Genomic DNA, 16312 nt, shown 5'->3' on the forward strand with positions numbered 1-16312 from the left:
ATCCTCAAACTAAACATACAGCCGGTAGGGAGCATCATTTATACAAGACTACACTGATATTTACACTACGATCCAGGACCTGTTCTTTGAGGAACACATGCAGATCAGATGTTATGTGTTGTAAAATGTGTTGTGTATGTGTTGTAAAAACTAGGCGGTAATGAACAGCAGACACATACTGTGGATGTTACTGCCAGTCGAACGTCCAGGGGCCATCAATCCCGATGGCAGGGTTACTGCATTTCAACCTGTTAGCCTGGTTAGCAATCAATCCCCAGATATAGATGTATCGAGGAGGAAATCCCAATCAAGAAGATATCGGACCGAGCAAGCAGTGTTCATCCCAGGGAGAAGACGATGAGCCCGTGGGTAGCAGTAGTCTTACAGTGGGGTAGTCGGCACAGTAGCTAGATTAGATAATTTGTACCTCGTTGAACAGTGGGGTAGTCGGCACAGTAGCTAGATGGATAAGGTGTACCTTTGCGATATGCAACTCATTACATAAGGTGTGCCTAGTCGAAGAGCGAATGTCCATTCGTCGCAAGGCAACACATTACAGGAAGATGTGTCGATGTGGAAGATGTGTAAATCAGTAAGCCTCTTTACAGTAAGCTGTAACAGTAAGTAAGATTACATGACAGGAGGCCACGGCAGTGTAAGTCAATTACAGTAAATCTGTACCTGCCTTGGCTCCCAAGGGTACATGGTCGATCCACATACGATCCATGTCATGGAATTGCCGAGGGAGAGAACCGACGAGAGCCATAACGAGAGTTACGCGATACCCCGGAGTCCCCCTGTGTTGAAATCACGAGACTCGAGCTCCGGCGAATAGTTTCAAGCAAAACGTTTGCCACGGGTGCCCTCCGTAGGCTGCCCGAACGACCGGCATGACTGATTACGACGACGCACAAAACGTCCGGAACGCGCCTCCGCAGCGGAGCGTGCAGAACCTCCGCGATGCATACATCGCTAGGCGGAGCCATATCGAGCAAAGGGCGCAGACGCTCCTTATCCGGAGAGACGGAGCCATGGGTCACGGTGTACCCCAAAAGGTCTACCGTGCGTAGAGAGTATTGACACTTCGCCGCATTCATGGTTAAGCGATATTTCCGCGCGACCTCGAGGAAGCGTTTCAGATTAGCGTCGTGATGCTCCTGGTCATACCCACAAACCGTAAGATTGTCCAGATAGACAAAGACATCGGTCAAATTCTCGCGAATTGAATTGTCCCATGCACAAACCGAGAGAGAGTCCCGGCTGGACAAATCCATCCACGGATGTCCGACCGATCCATCCATTCAACGCCTCCATTGCATGGCACGGATCGCCACATGACCAGCCACGGACGCAAAGATGCAGAGACCCAAAGACACCTATCGCCCCGGATGGACTGTCCATCCATGCAAGATGTCCTGGACGGATTGACCATCCACGGACTCAAAGACTCAAAAGACACAAGACACAAAGACACAAAGACATCCATCATCCATGGACGTCATCCTGGGCCCCCACGAGGGGCGAGGTGGGAGGCGGTATACCGGACAGCATCCGGGGGAGCAACAATAACCTCCAGGGATTCCCCGGATTGCAAGGCAACACATTACATCGCAAGGCAATCCTCCGCCAGGGATCCGGGGACCAACAATAACCTCCAGGGAGCAACAATAACCTCCAGGGATCCCACCCCCCCCCCCCCCCCACCGAGGTGGCAGCAGCGCGCTGCATACCGAAGTCAGACGACCTTCACAGTCTGGGTCAGTCGGAGCCACAGTCAGTCCGGGGCAGAGGGAAAATGGAATCAGACGAGGCGTCTGCATACCGAAGTCAGACGACCTTCACAGCCCGGGTCAGTCTGAGCCACAGTCAGTCTGGGGCAGAGGGAAAATGGAATCAGACGAGGCGTCTCGCAGTCTCGAAATGTGCGTGGATACGAGCCAAGAACTCTGTCCGATAAACAACAAGCCCAGAGTCAAGGGCGAGCAGGCAGTACGGTGCCCCCGTTACCTGCGCAGGTGACAAGGGAGTCGGGCGCGACGCTCAATGTCACCATTTCACGAGGTCACCGTGTACTCCCTAAACGGCGCGGGCGCGCGACCTTGAGGTAGCGCCGCGATACGTAGTTTACGTCGTTTACGTAAAGGACATTTGGTACGTAGTTTACCAAGGTACATGGAAATGTAAACGAATCCCCGATGAGATGAAGCATGCAATTACGTTAATGACGCTGTAAAGCAAACGCGTGATTCAGTCGATGACGTCATCAATTGGTTCGAGCGGTATCCCCAGACGGAGTAAAGTAGCACTCCGAAATCTAAAGTCTCGCGTCCATTGGGCAGTAGCATTCGAGCGGGCTCGTGATCGGTATACGGAATACGAACCCGGCCGACGAGCGAAAGTATTATCTAGGGCGCACCGCGTACGAGGGAAACCGAAAGTTGAGCTCGGCCCGTTGAACCAGTGCGGCTTCGCCGAGTCGAGAGGGTGAGCCTGCCGAGTCGAGGGGCGAGCACGCCGAGTCGAGAGGGCGAGCATGCTTGGCAGCGATAGACTGCACGACCTAACGTAGCGTCTCGTTTGGTTTGCTGTCGGGTCAAAGGAGCGAATACATATCACGCCCTGAAGTAGCGTCTCGTTTAAGGTGAATTGAGCATGAAGGATGAAGAGGAGGCCATTTGGTCCGTCAAGCCTGCTCTACATCAACACCACATTAATTCAATCCAACAGTTTATCAAATTAAATTAATTGGGTGAAACGCGGGGTGTGGAAAAAGGAATGAAAGCAGTCGGTGTACAATGGTCGCAGGTGTTTAACGAATACGCCGTTTGAAGATCGGGAACAACAAATCAGGTAAAACAAAGGACGAAGAAGAACGACCATCTATCATAAGCATAAGCCCGAGTGTCGTGGAAGGCTATGAAGGTCCCGCTCGACGTCCTTAGAAACTCATCCGTGCTGCGACGAGTCCTCACATGGTGCCAAGCGTGCCTCCATTGAGGCGATTCCGGGCAGCGGAGTTCGCCGGCCTCGTTGAGTAGCCACATGTAGGTGGGATTTCGACGGCCGCGATCAGAATTGCCGGCCTCACAGAGTAGGGCCTGTGAGAGGAATCGCATGCGAAGGGGTCCATCCAGCGAAGATGCGGCGCGCGCAACTGGCGCGTCGTGCATAGTAGGGATTCCATCCAGCGATGGTGCGGCGCGTGATTCGCGCGTAAGAGGGGTTCCGACGAGCAGCGATAGGAATCGCCGGCGTCGCAGAGAGTGCCCGCGATGGGTGCCACGTGTGGCTTCGCGTAGGAGGTGATTCCGAGCAGCGATCGGAATTAGAATGGAATCGCGGGCCTCCCAGAGTATTAGCACGTGATGGGTGCAGTGCACGACGATTCGCGTGGAGGAGGTGATTCCACCGAGCAGCCGGAGTGAGCCGGCCGTGTGAGGCACGGCGTGATTCCGACGAGCAGTGCACGATTCGCGTGGAGGAGATGGTTCCACCGAGTAGCGAGTGGTCGGAGTGAGCCGGTCGTGAGAGGCACGGCGTGATTCCGACGAGCAGTGCGCGATTCGCGCGGAGGAGGTGGTTCCACCGAGTAGCGAGTGGTCGGAGTGAGCCGGTCGTGAGAGGCACGGCGTGATCCCGACGAGCAGTGCGCGATTCGCGCGGAGGAGATGGTTCCACCGAGTAGCGAGTGGTCGGAGTGAGCCGGTCGTGAGAGGCACGGCGTGATTCCGACGAGCAGTGCGCGATTCGCGCGGAGGAGGTGGTTCCACCGAGTAGCGAGTGGTCGGAGTGAGCCGGCCGTGTGAGGCGCGGCGTGATCCCGACGAGCAGTGCGCGATTCGCGCGGAGGAGGTGATTCCACTGAGCAGCGAGTGGTCGGAGTGTGCCGGCCGTGTGGAGGCATGGCCGACATGGGAGTCGTGATCACTCGCGTGGGAATCTCATCTCGGGCCGAGGCACGCAAATCTAGGATGATTCTCTCGGACGGAGCCGTTAGCGTTTCGAGCAACCGAGGCTAGTTCGTACCTTCGGCTCCAAGCGGGTCCGTTGTTCGGGGTTGCGGCCCAGGACATTTCCCAGTGGCCTCCTTCAGCAGGCGCCTTGCCGGAGTCCGTCATGCCTGCTCCGGCGTTCGGGCCTCAGGAGAGCAGTTTGCGTTTTGACGACGCGGTCCCGCAAAAGGCTTGCGAGGTCCCCATCGCATCCGGCCCTTTTGAGGCAGACCGGTGGCGAGAGTAGTCGGAGCTCAGTCGCTGGAGCTAGCTCGACGGGTCCTCCGCTGGGCATTCTTCTCTGAGGCGAGCATTGCAGGAGCGTGGGCATTATCTTGATTCCGAGCGATGTCAGGAGAGGAATTTCGATTAAGTGTTGTAAAATCAAGATACAACATCGACCCAAAAGGTAGGTTTAATCGAAATTCGTTCTCAACAGCATCTAGAGAGAAACCAATAAACATTGTATTAATATTACAGGTGAATACAGGTGCGTACAGGTGGTATAATCATAAATGAGCTTATGATATATATATAGCAGAATCGTTACCTTTCTATGGAAGCCCAGAGGAGCTATAGAGTTACATGGTATTAATGGATGTACATCTCCTGTCTGCGCTGAAAGGCAGTCTCTTATATATAAGAGCCGCGAAGGTGTCGCGTAGCGGCCATGAGGAGAATAACATCAGTGTCGTAACTTGGATGACGATTTCATCACATTATGCATAGGGAGAGCACGCATGCCAGCATCGATACACCAACCCACGAGTGCCCTGTGGCCCTACGGCCTTTAATAATGTGCAGAGCACCCCGTCCAAGCACCAAAAGCACCACCCCATTACGCACAGTCAGCACCATCCGGTGCACCAATAAAGTGTTCATAAAAATGCACAATTAAGTGTCCATGGTCACCGGTGGTGTCGCAGCCGGCCGATGTTCTGCCGCTGGTCTTGCCTTCATGGAGTGCACTTGGCCTTCTGGCTTCTTTAGAAATAAAGAAAGGCGCCAACCGCGTCCATTTCTGAATTGTGGCCGTCAGGGGGGCCAACTAAAAGTGGTTCACCTGTATGGCATAGGTGCCACGTTGACCCAGAGGTCCATCCACGGGTGGTGCTTGACCGCAAAAGAACTGCGGTCCATTGTGGGCGGCCACAAAAATTGCGGTCCATATGGTGTATCGATCCAGGCAGCAAGCAGCGGAACTACAGGCCCACAACTGCGGAGCCAGCACCTCTCTCTCCTCTCTCTCTGCCCCAAAGCCAGATCCTCGGAGGTGGGAGACAAAAGAAGCCAAGTGAGTAAGGTGGTAAGGGCGCAAAAGTGCACGCAATACAAGGTAATGCACACTGGGGGCACATGGGAACCAGGTGAGACAGGTACGTTCCTACCGTACGCCCCCCCCTCCCCCCCAGGTAACCTACATTGCCCCTCCCTTACCCCTTACTGTATCCACAAAACACAACACTACCCATAAACATCTACTTTACACATCAACAAACGTCCCTACTGTCTTCCCCGTTCCTCCCATAAACCAAATTCGTCTTCTCTCCCTCCTAACCAATCAAATTTGCCATTTCCAACTCTCATCAAAATCTGCCATCACCAATTCATCAGTCCCTCCTAAGGAGGGAGAGATGGAATCACCCCAACGTCTTATCCACGTCGTGATGCGTCTCACGAATCCAAACAGCAATTCTCATTTCCTGCAACACAAAACAAAGAAAACACAGGTGTGGAGTCATCAGCATCACCTCAGGTAAGTGGCTGCGTATGGTGCGACAGGTTCATCAATCCTAACTATTTCCTAAATGACTTTAACAACTTTACATTACCCGGGGTCTTTCCCTGCCAATCCATTGGCCAACTTACACTATGGGTTCTAAAAACCAATTCCCATTGCCCAAGCTGTGGTGCTTCTCAATTTGGGGTCTCACTCCCCCGATTCATCTCCCGGTGCCCTTGCACAATTTCTGGGCTGGGGCGTGTAGCTCTCCCAGCAGGTCTACCCACCTGCACACCTCCACCACTGCAGTTGCCACCCGAGCTTACCTGCTCCTTAACCTAACCTATCTACTGGGGAAGGCCCCTCCTGGCTCTGTCACCCCTTGGTGCCCTCTGGCACTGGGCTACCCGGGTCCGTCCTCCGGATCCTCGGGCCCCATCCACAACAACTACTACCGGCTCCCAGAGCCCACCTGCGGCCTCACCTGGCCGACATCTAACAGTGGCGGAGTGCCCAAACCAACTACACACACTAACAGGCTACACGCCCAGCCATTTCCACAACACTAATGCACCCATCCAATCACCATTCTTCCACCCGCACCACAGATGCCAATATCCAACCACAATTTACCTATACCCTCTACCTAACACTTACACTACCCGCCCCGGGTATCCGTGATGGGGGTCCACTCTTCCCCCATCCACACCTTCGCACCACGCACACCACTCCGTACCACTTACTCCAACTCTCTCCACACCACTCATTCTCTGCTCCATATATTCCACACACCTGTACTTGCACACCTGTGCTCTCATACTTGGTGCCGCCTGCACCCTTCTCTCCCCCAAGCGCATTCGCGCTGATCCACAACACTCACTACTCACCATGACACTCATCCGCAATGCTCTCTCATTCATCACTTGTACACTCACACACACCTCGGAGCATTGCCTCACCGATGCCTCATTTGAAGCTGCTCACCAGCACTTCCATTCACACTGCATCATCTGCTCTGTCTACTCCCTTCTAAAACTCGCACTCCTCCGTCTTCCCTTACACTCAGCGCTCCCACGTCATTATCAAACACTAAGCTACTACGTCCCCACTACAGGTACCAGTCACTAACTAACCTTAACGTTACCTAATGTCAATCTCTAGATCCCTAACAATATAACCTAACCCACCCGGGCTAGTTTTCACTGCCATACACCCCATAATCTATAGCGCATTTGCCCCATCTGTGAGGGATGGTGGATTGGCCATCCCATCACATGGGGCATCTCCCACTACCAATTTTGCACATCAAATTTCAACAAATCAAAAATTTGCCAATCACTACCCATCATCTGCCAATCATTACTGCCAATCCTTTGCCAATCAACAAATTTTGTTTTTCTAATTTCGGGGCCAAAACCCTATCCTCGTCATTACAGTCTACTTACTAATGCCTCTCGGTGCGCCAATTCACTTCTAAAGCTAGGCTTCGTACAGCCAAGCCATGAATGCGGGTTGTTTGGTGCCAGCGGCTGGATACGTCCCGCATTCGGTGCAGGGAAGGAGGTTTACCCGGGCCGAGGTCCCACGCACCATCTCGGCACGGAGCCATCCCATGGCCCGATCTCGACCTGCCGGAATGCCTCAACAAAAAGTGGTCGCCATGACGACCCTTCCTATCGGGCTGCCCGCTCCGCCTAGTGGAGCACGGACGCGGCCGTTCAAAGCGAGGCCCAGCGTGGATCGCGTACGGCGGTCCTTTCGAACCCGCCGTGGCTCGGATCCCCGCTGGTTCTCGCGGCACGCGAAGCCCGGCACGCACCGAGGGCCCGATTCGGCTATAAGTCGCTCTAACCGCTAACCCGGTTACCGTCGATGCCTCACCTGCATGCTTACACGCATACGCTACCCCTTTCTTGCTCATACATCCAGCCGTTTCCCTGCTCTTGGTCATTGCACCTTCTCTTACACACCCAGGTACACTCATTCCACTCACAGACTTGGTCACACACCTGACCACCGAACACCTTGGCACACATTCGTCGCTCGCACACCTCACCAACACACCTCTTCGCGCCCCCTCCTCGGTCACCTCCTCTGTGACGATCACAGGTGTACTCTCACTCGCACACCCAACCACGTGTCTCACTACCAATTCCAGCGTGCATTCCCACACACGCTCTACCATTCCAGGTGTGCTTCCTTTCTCACCTGTCATAACCAACTCACGCTCCGTGTCACTCTTACTACTCTCACCTCCACTCTTGACAGCGCACTCACCCTTACTCTCGACAGCGCACTCTTTCCTCATGCACCCGTCCGTTACACACCTTTCTCGCGCACACTCTCCCGTTACACCCTCTGTAACACTCACCACAGGTGTACACTCTTCCTTACTTTTGACAGCGCACTCTTTCCCCATGCACCCCAGAGTTGGACTTTCTCGCACACCTCCTTTTTCGCACACCAGACCTGTCGCACACTTCACCAACGGCCTCTCATGAACACCCGGGTCCATCTCGACCCCCAAGCTTATTAAATCACCTGGCGCATCATACGCACGACCATATTGGTCACCACTTACACCGGGTACTCTTTCTCTTCGCTTCTCCTCCATCACCTGCGAATCCCTCATCTGGTGAATGAGCACATCATCACGATCCGAACACAGACTTTGGACCAATTCTTTTCCTTCCTCTTTTATCTCTTTCTTATCCCCTCTCCGTCGCTTCTTAATTTCGCTCACCCCTTCTTCCACTTCTTCTAATTTCTGCTTCACCTCTTTTATTTCCCGGTGCGTCTCCTCAAGTTCGTCCTCTAAGGCTACCTTGACCGTTTCTATGTGCGTCCTCACCTGCCGGTCCTTCGTCTCCATTACCTGTGTCACCTCGTCCAACCTCGTTGTCAGTCCCTCACGTACCATCTGACATTGCCTCTGTGTCGCTATCAAGTCATTTTTTATGTCGTTTTGTGTCGCTTTTAACCCACCTAGTACCGCAGTGTTCCTTTGAACCTGCTCCGTTAGTTCTTTTTGTCCCTCCGTCAGTTGTTCTACTCCCAGCGTCAACTCCTCTATAGCACCTTGCAATTTTACAGTCCCCTTTCTCACCTCCTTCTCCATGCGCTCCTCACAGTGCCTCACCTCCTCGCGCACTCCTCCGACCTCCTCACTCACACCTCTTCTGATCTCCTCTCCCATCACTTGCATCTCCTGCCCAGATGCCACCCTCATCTGCTCCATTTCCTCCCTGTGAGCATCCAATTTAGTTTCTACCCCCATTCTGACCCCCTCTATCTGCTGCCCCATTTTTTAAACTTCCCTTTCCGCTTGGTCCCTCAGATCCCTCAATTTGCCTTCCATACTGTTTTCTAACCCCTCTAACCCCTTTTTCATCCCTTCCATTTGATTCTCTTGAGCGGCCATTCTGTTTTCTACCCCCGTTAACCCATGTTTCACCCCTTCTATCCCATTGTCTAATCCCTCTAATTTAGCTTCTAGCCGTTCCCCCATTTGTCCCATTTTGCCCCCCATTTCGCTCCCCAATCGCTCACTATCAGCCCTCATTACCCCCATATGCTCACTCTGAGCCTCTATACTGTTTTTCAAACCTCCAATTTGGTCTCCCATTTGTCCCATAAGGGCCCTCATTTGCAGGAAAAAAAGGATCGAATCCACCAGCGGCGCTACTACGGTCGCGGGCGCGGTCGCCGTAGCCATGTGTGAGGCGCCATTTTGCGCGCCCGTAACCTCGTGCGCGAGGACGCCAATTTGCGAACCTGCCGCCCTCACTGCTTCGCTCTCCTCATGTCCCTCAATTTGGTCCTGGATCGACCCTGCCTCACTCTCCTCTACCGGAACCCAGCCGTCTTGATCTCCCATAGCGCGACTTTCAAAAATCGGTTTTTTTTGTAAAACAAAATCAAATTTCGGTGACTTGTAATTTTGAGCACGTTAAGCGCGCTTCGGGTCCGTATCTCACTCCCAGACACCAATTGTTACGGACGCGGTTTAGATGTTATTTACCGAGCGGTGGTATTGCCGCGACCGAACAGTTATTCCCCGACTAGACCCCGATTCCACCCAGACGTTGATTAAATCGCGCTATGCCAAATCAATGATAGAAAGGACACGACGACTGGGAAAGAGGAAACGACGCAAGGGGTACAGTTCTCAAGACCTCCGGAGGAGGGTATAATTACAGTGGTGGAGAAAAGGGGTAGATTACAAGGCAGAGTGAGGTAAAGACACAGAAAAGATGGGCACTTAATTACCGTCTTATCTTATCCCAGACAGACCATAGACAAACGGAACAAGGCGGACTTACACAGGGATTGATGGCAGGAAGGGACAGGTAGGTCGATAGCACAAGGTGCACCTTGGCTCGGGGACAGGATAAAGCATGGTCCAAAAGATGCAGGGAGGCCTCACAGCGCTCGGAGGTGGTCTTGCTTGCTCCAAGCTCAGCGCGCATCTGACGTCACCTCCCTCTCCCTGCGCATGCTCAGCGGGGAGTGACACGCCCTCGGCTGGTTGGCTCCGCCCCACTGGGGCCGGTCCGCCGCTTCCATTGGGTGCGGGGGTTACCGGGCTCCGCCCTTGACAGGGAGCTGACAGGGAGCCCCTATTTGGTAACCCCGTCGAGCACATGTGCGATGGCGGCTCGTTGGGAAGGCCTGGTGCCCTCCCAACACCCCCTACCAACCAAGCCGGAGTGAGGACGCGCACTTCCCGCGCCCGCCGCTGCCGTTGCTGTTGTTGTTGTTGTTGTTGCTGAACCGTGAGGAAGAGCTGCGGGGAGGTATCGGGAGGTCCTAAACTTCCTAACGGTGCCATACAATCACATTCTGGTGCAACGAAGGGTCAGAATTAATGGAAACGAGTCCTTAACTGACATAGACTAAGAATAACTAGCAAGATGTCCTATAGTTGTCTTACATGAGATGCGGTGAACCTGGGCACGACATTTAATGGGGGAAATAGGGGGAGGTCGGGTCTACAGAGTGTTGTTTACAGAAAATGGGACTAGGGAATGGGGGATTGGGGATAGTTGGGAAGTATTGAGGAAATAGGGGAATATTTACAAGCGGATATGGATGAATGCAAATCCCATATCCGCAACAATATATATATATATATATATACAGACTTGGCATTTAATATGGAATTTTTTTTTTTTCTTGACTTGGGTTTACTTTCTTAACTCAGTATATCAATCTGGTGAGTTTCTTTTACACTTTGGTGATTTATTTGTTAAAAGAACCATGTCACTGATTGTCTGTCGCAGCAAGAAGTCAACAACAAGATTATATCACTGGTGGCGTGGCAAAATGTACGGACAGGTGCATTTGATGATAGGCTTCACAGTCGGGTATACAAGGGTTGTTGCGTTCTGTATTCGTGGAAAACAACTTCTGCACGTCTCCAAAAGTTATTGCCGCTTCCTCTGGAGATGGTCCGTCAACTCAACAATGCTGTTTGTCATGGAGTGGTGGCTTTACGAAATTACGGCATGAAACAGCGTGCTATTGCTCGGCAGTATGGCATCACTCAAGGTCAGGTGTCAAAGATCCTGAAACGAAATGCTCAGAGGGGTGTCTCTACTCCAATACCGAGGCCAGGGCGTCCCCGCAGAACCACAAGGAGGGATGATCGCCAGCTGCACCGGTTAGTCCGCAATGGCCGTACCAAGTCAGCTAATCGGCTTGGGGCTGAGTGGCAGCAACTGACAAATGTGCCTGTATCCAGAAGGCTATTCAACCAACGACTGTTTCAAGCAGGCTATCGTGCCAGGCATCCCCTGAGAAAGCCACCCCTGACCAGACAACACCGCCAGCGCCGATTGCAGTGAGCCAGAGAGCACCGTCAATGGCAGCCAGGACACTGGAATCACGTGAGCTTCAGTGACGAGTCCAGATTTCTGGTCTATCGTCAAGATGGCCGCGTCCGAGTACGCAGACAAGTGCATGAAGCCTACAACAAAGATTGTATAGTGCCAAGAGTCCAAGCTGGAGGTGGTGGGGTGACCGTTTGGGCTGCTTTTCATGCAGGGGGCAAAACTGACCTGGTTGTTCTGAATGGATACCTGAACCAGTTAAAGTACAGGGCCATTCTGGAAGAAACATTGCTTCCATTTGCTCGTGCAGCCTTTCGAGGAAACTTTGTCTTCCAAGATGACAATGCACGGCCTCATCGTGCTCGCATGATCCAACACTTTCTTGCTGACCGTGGTGTAGAGCATATGGAGTGGCCTGCCATGTCCCCGGATATGAATCCGATAGAGAACTCGTGGGCAGAATTAACGTGTCAAATCGACCACTTGGACCAGCAGCCGACCTCTGTGCGTGAATTGCAGCAGGCTATTGTCACTGCATGGCAAGCGATTCCTGTCCAAACCTTGGCAAATCTCGTGAACAGCATGCCTCAACGTGTACGTGCTCTCCTGAATGCTCGTGGGGGTTACACGAAGTACTGAACTGTAATTTTACTGTCCGTAATCCCAGTCGTAATTTAACTTTTGTTTTTGTTAAAAAAAATTTTGGCTAATGTGCAAAATAAAGAGATACTTCGGGAAAATGTACAGAAGTTTAACACAGTACTGTCCATGAATTGAGTTCGATATCAGTTTACATCGCTTAGAAGGATCAATTTATTTGTTTCGAAATGTCAAATGTGGTTTTTGTTTCTTTTAAAGGTCACATTAACAAAAGCTAGAAGAATTTCAACATAATTCCAATGAACTTTTGGTTCTAAGACATCCTGAAAAGTAAGTTCACCCCCAGAAAAAAAATATTCCATATTAAATGCCAAGTCTGTATATATATATATACACACATATTCAAAGATATATATACATATACAGATACATATACATATATGTATATATATATATATATATATATATATATATATATATATATATATATATATATATATATATATATATAGTTTTTATTTTATTTTATTTTTTAATGTTTAAGGTTCCAGTCACGGACTATATAGCCCTCATCGAGGTCAGTCCTTTCATAAAATTACTGCATAAAGATAAATAAAAGTGAGAATGTAAAGGTGAGGAGTGAAAATGAGTACAAAAAAGTGCATGATGAAAAGTGTATGATGTTTGTTTGCAAGAAAGAGAGATTAAAACTTTCTCGGTAGATAGAGTTTGAGTGAGACAAAGTAAGACCAGCAATCTTGACATGGAGAGTGTAAGATGGTTCCGGGCCCCACTTTAATGCTCCTAAGTCCGAACGGTAGTACTTCCCTGAGTGGTTGCTGTCGACAACCTACATCCTAAAATATATAGTTCGCTCATGATCCTTTTGAACCATGGATATTACGTGAGGTCATAGTTTGCCAGCTGAGGGCGCTAATACCACTCTCGGTCTCACCCGCAGACATTCAGACAGCAAGAAGAGAGGCTTTGGTGTGGTTGCTTCCTGGGTAGCAGCTTCTGCAATGTAAACAAGTTGGCCACGTGGTTTGGAGGCTTCATGGGAACGGCCTTCTTTGGGTACCAAAGGCAACCCACATGGCTAAATTAATTGTGGTCTCCTCTCCATGTAGGCATACACAGGCCACCATGTTGCATTGCGCGTGTCACTCGGGGTTGTGGTCAACTTTCGTTCTGTGCAGTACTTGCACATGTGAGCAGATTAGTGAACAACGGTGTTCATGGAGATTATCCAATGGCCGAGTCATGAACGTATGTCCCATTTTACTACAACACACAGCAATTGGTATCGGACATGTAGGATGACCATATACTGGTTAAATGCAACAAAAGAAGCATCAGCGAACATACTGGGTGGAAGACCTGGCCAGAGTATACACATCTTTAGAGTGCTCATGCATAAAAAAACAAAAAAAAAACTACTGCACCTATTTTTACCTGTTTCACCCCTGTCTGTCTGCCTATTTGTCTGTGAGCAGGATATCTCAAATAAATATGGACGGATTAGGACAAAACCTGGTGGACAGTTTAGGTATGTGACAAGGACGAATCGATTCGATTTTGGTGAAGATCCGGATCCAAATCCGAGGAATATTTTAAAGTGATTCTTCACCATTGAGTGATATGGCCAAAACCGACATATAGCAGGATATCTCAAAAAGTTGTGGACGAATTCGTACAAAACTTGCTGGATGAGCTGGGTGTGCGACAAGGAAGAATCGATTCGATTTTGGTTCAGGCCCAGATCCAGATCCATCCTATGAATGTGATACAAATCGTAAACTGTTCAGCCTGGTGGAGGTATTTACTATACGTCTATGAGTGCCTGTACAACCTGATACTCCATCTGCAGGACTTTCCCTACTCATGACATGGAAAACTGTCTGGTTGAGCTTGATTCCCTACTCATGACATGGAAAACTGGCTGCTTGAGCTTGATTCCCTACTCATGACATGGAAAACTGGCTGCTTGAGCTTGATTCCTACTCATGACATGGAAAACTGGCTGCTTGAGCTTGATGCCCCACTCATGACATGGAAAACTGGCTGCTTGAGCTTGATGCCCCACTCATGACATGGAAAACTGGCTGCTTGAGCTTGATGCCCCACTCATGACATGGAAAACTGGCTGGTTGAGCTTGATTCCCAACTCATGACATGGAAAACTGGCTGCTTGAGCTTGATTCCCTACTCATGACATGGAAAACTGGCTGCTTGAGCTTGATGCCCCACTCATGACATGGAAAACTGGCTGCTTGAGCTTGATGCCCCACTCATGACATGGAAAACTGGCTGCTTGACCTTGATGCCCCACTCATGACATGGAAAACTGGCTGGTTGAGCTTGATTCCTACTCATGACATGGAAAACTATCTGGTTGAGCTTGATTCCCCACTCATGACATGGAAAACTGGCTGCTTGAGCTTGATGCCCCACTCATGACATGGAAAACTGGCTGCTTGAGCTTGATTCCCCACTCATGACATGGAAAACTGGCTGCTTGACCTTGATGCCCCACTAATGACATGGAAAACTGGCTGCTTGAGCTTGATTCCCTACTCATGACATGGAAAACTATCTGGTTGAGCTTGATTCCCCACTCATGACATGGAAAACTGGCTGCTTGAGCTTGATGCCCCACTCATGACATGGAAAACTGGCTGCTTGAGCTTGATGCCCCACTCATGACATGGAAAACTGGCTGGTTGAGCTTGATGCCCCACTCATGACATGGAAAACTGGCTGATTGAGCTTGATGCCCCACTCATGACATGGAAAACTGGCTGCTTGACCTTGATGCCCCACTCATGACATGGAAAACTGGCTGGTTGAGCTTGATTCCTACTCATGACATGGAAAACTATCTGGTTGAGCTTGATGCCCCACTCATGACATGGAAAACTGGCTGCTTGAGCTTGATGCCCCACTCATGACATGGAAAACTGGCTGCTTGAGCTTGATGCCCCCACTCATGACATGGAAAACTGGCTGCTTGACCTTGATGCCCCACTCATGACATGGAAAACTGGCTGCTTGAGCTTGATGCCCCACTCATGACATGGAAAACTGGCTGATTGAGCTTGATGCCCCACTCATGACATGGAAAACTGGCTGCTTGACCTTGATGCCCCACTCATGACATGGAAAACTGGCTGGTTGAGCTTGATTCCTACTCATGACATGGAAAACTGGCTGCTTGAGCTTGATTGCTCTTTCGAACTCACAATTTCTCCTGAACTTCCCGAATTATTTGTTGTTTGTAAGAAGCGACTCCTCTTCTTCAGTGCTCTCTCCAAGATGGTTCTGCCTCCTGCTTGGCTTTCCCAGTCCGTGACACAGCATCCTATATTTTTTTTTTCCTCTAAGCCGATGTATACAAGGCCAAAATCTATATATAACATGATATTTCAAAAAGTTGAGGATGGATTATGACAAAACGTGGTGTATGAGTGGGTCAGGCAATAAGAACAAGCTGATTAGATTTTGCTTCAGATCCGGATCCAGATCCGGCCCATCAGTGGGATACAAAATGTAAACTGTTCAGCCTGGTGGAGGTATGCTCTCTACCAAGTGCCGTTCCAATTTTAGTCTGTTTCTTCCGCCAAGATCTCACATCACCAGGAATTTCACAAACAGTAAACTTAATTTTACGGATGCACCCCACACTCTCCCAAACTGTTTGTGAAGTTGATGCCAATATGATCTACTGAGATGAAAAATTAATCCAACAATGACTTAAGGCTTCAGAACTTCCACAATTTCAGTCCTAAGAGAAGAGCAGTGAGAAAGAGTTCACCGTTCAATAATGTCCCAAGTCGGAGGATAAAATAATTTTCATCCTTTAGATATTTCCTTTTAACAGCTTGGCTTGTACAACCGAGCATCATGATAGACTCGGTGTGCTGTCTGGGTTAACGCAACCACTCAAGATCAGGGACAGCAACATAACGCAGCACTTTCCCCAACAGCACACACTCTCTCACATGAAATCTCTCGCCGAACTAATGAGGACCTCAAGTAAAGTCATGGTTGAATTATAATGAACATCCCAGAAGAATTGCGCTGTTCAAAGCTCATTTTGTCAGAAATCGTTTCAGCGACAAGAAAAAGAGTCTCCCACAACCTCCGGTAGTAACGGAGAGGAGCTC

The 16312-nt window shown here is 50.4% G+C and overlaps 1 protein-coding gene across 1 annotated transcript in view; it reads right to left on the reverse strand.

Moving 5' to 3' along the window:
• The window catches only part of LOC137423055 (cytochrome P450 7B1), a 177137-nt gene that overhangs the window by 90975 nt on the left and 69850 nt on the right, over positions 1-16312 (reverse strand). The gene's annotated exons all lie outside the window — the stretch shown is intronic.

The sequence above is a fragment of the Myxine glutinosa genome, chromosome 3 (genome assembly GCF_964187855.1).
Source record: "Myxine glutinosa chromosome 3, kmMyxGlut1.1, whole genome shotgun sequence".
Classification (NCBI taxonomy): domain Eukaryota; kingdom Metazoa; phylum Chordata; class Myxini; order Myxiniformes; family Myxinidae; genus Myxine; species Myxine glutinosa.